Source organism: Solanum stenotomum, chromosome 8 (assembly GCF_019186545.1).
Source record: "Solanum stenotomum isolate F172 chromosome 8, ASM1918654v1, whole genome shotgun sequence".
Classification (NCBI taxonomy): Eukaryota; Viridiplantae; Streptophyta; class Magnoliopsida; order Solanales; family Solanaceae; genus Solanum; species Solanum stenotomum.
The window spans coordinates 50912768-50921361 of record NC_064289.1 but is presented as its reverse complement, the minus strand read 5'-3'; the positions used below and the strand labels follow the sequence as shown (position 1 = coordinate 50921361).

General features: G+C 30.1%; 1 pseudogene; it reads left to right on the top strand.

Moving 5' to 3' along the window:
* The window catches only part of LOC125873892 (uncharacterized), an 18710-nt pseudogene extending 10613 nt beyond the window's left edge, over nucleotides 1–8097 (top strand).
* The last annotated feature ends 497 nt before the right edge of the window (nucleotides 8098–8594 follow it).

Genomic DNA, 8594 nt, shown 5'->3' with positions numbered 1-8594 from the left:
ACTATACTCTGAGACTTGTATATTTTTATTCGAATTCTGTATTTAGAGGTTTGTACAGGTGACAACCAAATTCTGGGTAGTGTTGAGTCTTAATTAAAGTCTTCCGCTTATTTATTATCTTTTATTCTCGTATTTCTACTTCTCTATCGTTGTGGTTGGGTTAGGCTGACGTGTCCGGTGGGAAATGGACACGTGCCATCACATCCGAATTTGGGGTGTGACACATTATGACTCACTACTTAACATTATGACACACTAATATTCACACCATAATTTATTGACTATTTTACAAGACAAATAATTTTACTCTTATCTCATCTTTTTATTTTGTCCACATTTCATCTTCATCATCGTATCTTCTTATCATCTTCTTCCGTCTTTATCTCTTTATTCCAGCTGGACGTCTGGGATTATATTATCTTCTCTGTTACATTTTGAACATATATGGTCAGGGTATTTGTGACCAATTAGCTTGCAATATCTGGTTAATAATTCTACCGAAATAAATCTTTCGTTTAGTGCTCGTGTCGTAGGTCGTTCTTCTGGCTTAAGTAGTGATAAAATCTATCTTTGGACTTCATCCATATCTGCTTTCCTTAATTAGCTCCCTTGAATTGGAATAAATCATTAGCTGGTCTCTTGCATAGTAGCTCCATATAGCGTTTCCGTTTAAATAGTTATTTGCTAGCTCTTGTATAATCGTTGATATACCAATTATCCTTTTGTTGGCATAAAAACTCGGTATCTCTATTTTGCATATCTCTTCTTATTGTCTGATATCCTCGGGTATAATCATATATTTTCTCAATCCTATCTTGATAACCTGTATTGGAGGTTTTATTTCCTCGTATAATATCTCCGCTGGTGCTGTATAGAGTTTTATATAAAATAAATTTTCTTTCGTAACTCTTTTGTATGTGACGAATGCTTTGTGTAGTTCTGGTATTCCACTAACTTCTTTTCCGTCATATGTGTATACGGTATTTAACAATCCGTAGTTTTAACATGTTCTTACCAAATTAGCATTAAATTTCGGTTGTGCAATTAACTTGTTATATCCTTGTAGCTTTTGCGTCAAATAATCCTGGTTTGGTTCTTTTGTAGTTGACCTGGGGTTGCGGTTTAAATAGGTTTGGATTTTGTGGATATTTTCAATATAGGTTCGTGTGATATAGTTATATGTCTTTTTCTCATTTTGGTTTTGCAAACTATCTGCGTATGTAGATGTTTGTGGTTCTATGGACATATGTCTAGGTGTCCTTTGGATAAATGATTTTTCGAATAGCTGGTTTAAGTTGGTATTTTTATGTTGTTCATCACTAACTTGTTTGCTTGTATCTGCAGCTATATTATTAAATCAATTAATAGATAATATATCTAAAATAAAATATAAATATATTCAATACTTAAAAATACAATGAATAACAAGAATAGCGACTATAGACAAAAATCTAATGAAATAATTATAGCAAAACGACAAGAATTAGAACATAGGCTAAATAGACTTAACAATAATATATTCGCAGTAATTTGTCACAAATCTATAATAGCACAAAGAAAGACTATTTATAATCTGGAAATACAAAAAAATAACTTAGAATATAAACTACAACATAATTTATAAATGAATTAAGAAGAATACGCAATAGATGAAAAAACATATGAAAATTATGACGGATTAAAAATAAAGATAATATTTTCTAATATAGGAAGAAGATATAAGTTTAATGTTAGAGAAAGAAATGATAAAACTAGAAGATAGTTTAACTGCTATGATAAGAATAACAAAAGAAAATGAAAAAATAGATAGAAAAACAGAAATTGAAAAAATAAAACAATAAGCAAAAAAGGAAGTACAACAAATAGAAGAAGTAAAAAATACCAAAATAATAGAACTAGAAAAAGAGCTAACAATATTAAAACAAAAATAAAAAGAACAAAAAACGAAATTAACAAAACATGCTTTTATTAATATTTCTGTTCCTCCTAAATGTACATATTTAATTGGATTTTTAGCCTTAATATCTTGTATTTCTTTATTTATTATTCGTTTATTTATTATTGGTATTTTGTCCTTTCCTTTAGTGCATTTGCAATCCATGATATGTTCTCTTTGACTTACTACATAATATTCTTCTTTTTGTCGTTTAAACCAGTTTCTTATTGTTGGTATTTCAAATATGTTTGCTGCGCTCAAGTCTAATTCTTTTCCTTTTATTTGTTCAAATATACTATTATCAAATATTATTTTCTGTTCTAAAGATTCTTCATCTTGATGTTGTTCTTTATTTATTATTTGTATGCCTGCTTCAGTCATTTGTTATATTATAGAATTCTTTATCTGATTCTATTTCTATGTTACTATCTATTTTATTTTCTGATATTTCATATATGCTAATTTATAATCTATGTACTCTATTTGTGTATATTTTTCATTGTCTATTATTATTTCTGATATTTATTTTTTCTTTGTACTTTTAGATAATTTACAATCTCTAGCTATATGTCCTAATTTTCCACAATTATAATAAGTACATATCGTTAGTTTTCTCTTTGGTCTATACGGTCTTTTCGTTTTGTAGTTTTTTACATAGTATTGTAAATATCCGTAGTTCATTTTAATATGAATTTATTTCTAAATCATATCATTCTATTCTATCGAAGTCTAATCATGTAGGTCTATTTCATACCTTTCTTGATTTAATATATCTTCTGATTCATAATCAATAAATATTTTTTCCCATATTATTCTTCTTAATTCGATTATTTCTATATTTTTAAGTACATATAAGATTAACGTTTAGTAGTTTCTTATCATTTCGTCATGCATGTATGTAGTCATGTTCTTTATTATGCAGGTTTTTTATTTCAAATTATTCCTTCCTATCATATTCATAATTGATTAAATTCATATTAAATCATTATGAACTAGATTATATTTATCATGTTTTCCTGTCACTACTAGCATCGTACTTTAACAGATACTTCCTTCTTATCAGCGCCTTAACTTTGTTTACTCCCCTAAACGGCTTCCTCGCCTACCGGCTTCAACATTAGGATGGTATAGTATAGAAGNATTATATTTATCATGTTTTCCTGTCACTACTAGCATCGTACTTTAGCGGATACTTCCTTCTTATCAGCGCCTCAACTTTGTTTACTCTCCTAAACGGCTTCCTCGCCTACATGTTTCAACATTAGGATGACATAGTATAGAACTTTTCTCCATGTTTCCAGTGTGCTAATAAACTAGAAATCATGATTCAAATAATTCTAATACATAATAACTAACATAAATTTATTCAATCATATATATGATATTCAGGAATATATGAAATTAGTTCCATATATTTTTTGAACAATATACCTTTGCCTCTTGCTTAACCATGTTATCTGAAATATCTGATTGGATTTCAGATTTTCTCCATATTAACTTTTAAGTATTTTTTTAACTTAGGGGAGAGAGTGTTTTCAAGAAAATGTTTATTACGTTAGGCATTGCCTGCCACTCATTTACATATATCCTCCCTTATATAGAGAAGAATTCTTACTTATTACACTACTTACAATAATGTACCTATATAGTATAATAATGTGCCTAATAATATAATATGACACACCATACACTTGTCCACTTAATAAATTACACCCCTTACCATCCCTTACACATGTTCATCCTTATTATGACACACATTATGACTCACTGCTTAACATTATCACACACTACTATTCACACCATACATTATTGACTATTTTACAAGACGAATAATTTTACTCTTATCTCATTTTTATATTTTGTCCGCATTTCATCTTAATCATCTTATCTTCTTATCATCTGCTTCCGTCTTTATCTCTTTATTCCAGCTGGACGTCTGTGATTATATTGTCTTCTCCGTTACATTTTGAACATATATGGTCAGGGTATTTGTGACCAATTAGCTTGCAATATCTGGTTAATAATTCTGCCGAAATAAATCCTTCTTTTAGTGCTTGTGTCGTATGTCGTTCTTCTGGCTTAAGTAGTGATAAAATCCATCTTTGGACTTCATCCATATCTGCTTTTCTTAGCTCCCTTGAATTGGAATAAATTATTAGCTGGTCTCTTGCATAGTAGCTACATATAGCGTTTCCGTTTAAATAGTTATTTGCTAGCTTTTGTATAATCGTTGATATACCAATTATCCTTTTGTTGGCATAAAAACTCGGTATCTCTATTTTGCATATCTCTTCTTGTTGTCCGATATCCTCGGGTATAATCATATCTTTACTCAATCCTATCTTGATAACCTGTATTGGAGGTTTTATTTCCTCGTATAATATCTCCGCTGGTGCTGTATAGAATTTTATATAAAATAAATTTTCTTTCGTAACTCTTTTGTATGTGACGAATGCTTTGTGTAGTTTTGGTATTCCACTAACTTCTTTTCCGTCATATGTGTATACGGTATTTAACAATCCTTAGTTATAACATGTTCTTACCAAATTAGCATTAGTTTTCGGTTGTGCAATTAACTTGTTATATCCTTGTAACTTTTGCGTCAAATAATCCTGATTTGGTTCTTTTGTAGTTGACCTGGGGTTGCGATTTAAATAGGTTTGGATTTTGTGGATATTTTCAATGTAGGTTCGTATGATATAGTTATATGTCTTTTTTTCATTTTTATTTTGCAAACTATCTGCGTAAGTAGATGTTTGTGGTTCTATGGACATATGTCTAGGTGTCCTTTGGATAAATGATTTTTCGAATAGCTGGTTTAAGTTAGCATTTTTATGTTGTTTATCACTAACTTGTTTGCTTGTACCTGCAGCTATATTATTAAATCAATTAATAGATAATATATCTAAAATAGAATATAAGTATATTCAATACTTAAAAATACAATGAATAACAAGAATAGCAACTATAGACAAAAAAACTTAGTGAAATAATTATAGCAAAACGATAAGAATTAGAACATAGGCAAAATAGACTTAACAATAATATATTTGCAGAAATTTGTCACAAATTTATAATAGCACAAAGAAAAACTATTTTATATCTAGAAATACAAATAAATAACTTAGAATATAAACTACAACATAATTTATAAATGAATAAAGAAGAATACGCAATAGATGAAAAAATATATGAAAATTATGACGGATTAAAAATAAAGATAATATTTTCTAATCTAGGAAGAAGATATAAGAAAATAGGTGACAATATAAGTTTAATGTTAGAGAAAGAAACGATAAAACTAGAAGATACTTTAACTGCTATGATAAGAATAACAAATGAAAATGAAAAAATAGATAGAAAAACGAAAATTGAAAAAATAAAACAATAAGCAAAAAAGGAAGTACAACAATTAGAAGAAGTAAAAAATACCAAAATAATAGAACTAGAAGAAGAGCTAGCAATATTAAAAGAAATGTATTAAATAAAACAAAAAGAAAAAGAACAAAAAATGAAATTAAGAAAACATGCTTTTATTAATATTTCTGTTCCTCCTAAATGTACATATTTAATTGGATTTTTAGCCTTAATATCTTGTATTTCTTTATTTATTATTCGTTTATTTATTATTGGTATTTTGTCCTTTTCTTTAGTGTATTTGCAATCTATTATATGTTCTCTTTGAGTTACTACATAATATTCTTCTTTTTGTCGTTTAAACCAGTTTCTTATTGTTGGTATTTCGAATATGTTTGCTGCGCTTAGGTCTAATTCTTTTCCTTTTATTTGTTCAAATATACTATTATCAAATATTATTTTATGTTCTAAAGATTCTTCGTCTTGATGTTCTTCTTTATTTATTACTTGTATGTCTGCTTCAGTCATTTGTTATATTATAGAATTCTTTATCTGATTCTATTTCTATGTTACTATCTATTTTATTTTCTGATATTTCATATATGCTAATTTATAATCTATGTACTCTATTTGTGTATATTTTTCATTGTCTATTATTATTTCTGATATTTATTTTTTCTTTGTACTTTTAGATAATTTACAATCTCTAGCTATATGTCCTAATTTTCCACAATTATAATAAGTACATACCGTTAGTTTTCTTTTTGATCAATACGGTCTTTTCGTTTTGTAGTTTTTTTACTAAGTATTGTAAATATCCGTAGTTCATTTTAATATGAATTTATTTCTAAATCATACCATTCTATTCTTTCGNGAAGCTAACCTAGCTGTCAGAATTTTCATCTGAGCACGTCTTCCAAAAAGGTTGACCAAAGTCAACTTTTCAAGTTATAAAATCTCCAAAACAGGGAAACGGGCCTAAAACCCAAACGAACGACCAGGCGACCGAACAGTCAGTGCCAGCAAGTCATAAATGACTTGGGGTCGCCACAAGAACGCTCTAAACGACGCAATAAATGCTTTAATTTAAAAAAATGACCTAGAGGGTCATTACAGCTTTGGACTATAATGAAATTTTTTTAAAGCAATCCTCTGAATGTCTTTAGTGTCTGGACCCTTGTCATTGCTATTCACACAAAGCGATGCAATGACTTTGGTTGACATTTCCTTATGGTTGTGCGTGGCATGTTCAACGTTGCAAGTGTGATCGCCAACATATTTATAAATGCAAAATTTATCGAGCATTCATACTTCCTCAATCGCAAAATCCATGCACAACCAGGGGATACACATTTCACCTTGAACCATTTACTACAACTCTTCAGCGCAGCATAATTAAAAGAATTCATCGTCGATGATTTGTCTAATAACATTTTAGCTCATTATTGCTGCTAATGTTTGTTATATTTGGAAATTAGTTTCATCGCAAAAGGTTTGGTTGGGTTGTGATCCCGATCCACACTCCCGTTGCCTTAGGACCATTTTTTTGATCGATTAGGCTGAAGTTGGGATGATGATATTTTATTGGTCTGAACATGTTAGTTCTATTGAGTGAGAAGTATTGTGATTAGGGTGATTTGTTTTGACCGATCAAATTTTAGTTTATATTTTTTAATGGTTCAAACACAACAGTGTACCCGAAGCGTGTTTTCATACGTGTTTGATTTGATTAGACACATTGTATCACTTTCAATGCGTGGCATGGTCTTATTGACTGTTTCACTTGGCTGACACATCTTTCGACACGTCATACCAAATTATGCAAATTGCATTAATTTATTTCAAATTTGGTATAATCGAAATTAATTCTAAACCCTTAAAAGTAAAATAAAAACAAGAACCTAGAAAAAATAGTATTTATATACAACATATATGCACATATTGGGAAAGAACTATAGGGTCCATTGACAATAGAATCAAGTTGAAATAGAATTAACAAATTTACAAATCTTGCACTCCGGCGAAATCGAAATTGATCCCACCTTGTTGAATTCTATTGTCATCGCTATCACCGAAAATAAAAATGGTTACGAGAGCGGAGATAATGATATCGAGTTGCAACAAATTCTCTTATACTCAGCTTAGTTTCATTTAGGTATGAACTTGGAGTCAAGCTCTAATCACGGTGTTGGTAAAAAAATTGTAGAAATTGAGTATTCTGTTATTCCAAATTCACTTAACCTAAACAAAAGTACTTCTAAAAAGGGGGAATCTTCATGTACTTTTTGTGAAATTTGTAAAAATGTGTTTTCTTTGCCAAACAAAATGATGCAGGGCACCAATTGCAATCATCTTTATTGTGAAGAATGCATACAAAATTATATAGGGAAAAAAAATAAAAAGGATATCCATGAGGTGATTTCTATGAAGTTCCCTGCTTCTGATGCAATGGAATTTTAGATATCGATTCAATAATGTCAGTTTATTTCCTTATGCGAGTAAGATATGCTATTCGACTAATGAAAGTTCTAGCTTCACCAATAGTTATTGATTGCCGTTTTATAGATTGTATGGGTACACTGGTTAATGATCTAAGGGAATATTCGATTAGGGCAGGTCCTGAATGTTGGAGACTTTTTTGTGTCAATTGTAAATGCTTGCATTTGGGAATGACATGTGAGAATTATCAGTTTAGTAGGCAATTAAATTTGCTCTACTGGCAACATCATTATGGAGGATATCATGATGAACTAGTGGAGGAAATTTTATCAATTAAACTAGGGTCAGCCATGGAAAACATATAATATCATCTTAATAGCATGGTTCAATACTAAATCAATCATAAAAAAGTACTAGCCACTCAATTGGAAAATACTCAACTTAACCCACAATATTGGAAGCAACCCTAACTTGAATTGGGGATTCATCTTGACAATTGGGGGAATTCTAGGGGACTCCATCGATGGAAGAATCCATGGATGAATAAGCTATCATACATTGGATACAAAGCCCTCACAAAGCTTGGAAGATTGGAGGAATTTGACCTAGCTTGATTCTCTTCTTCTTTCTTGAGTTTTCTAGAGAGAGAATTTTCCAGAAGATGAACTTTGGGAACTTTTACGGTTTTGGAAATAATGACTTGATTGGGGTGGTTAAAGGCTTAAAATAGTTTATATAGGTGTATAAAGTCTATACAAAATGACCCCACTTAACACTAACTAAAAAAGGAATTTCCTAATTTGGCCTCACTTAGGCAGCATGGTGCCAGGCACCACAACAGGGATCACGAGCCGTGGTCTAC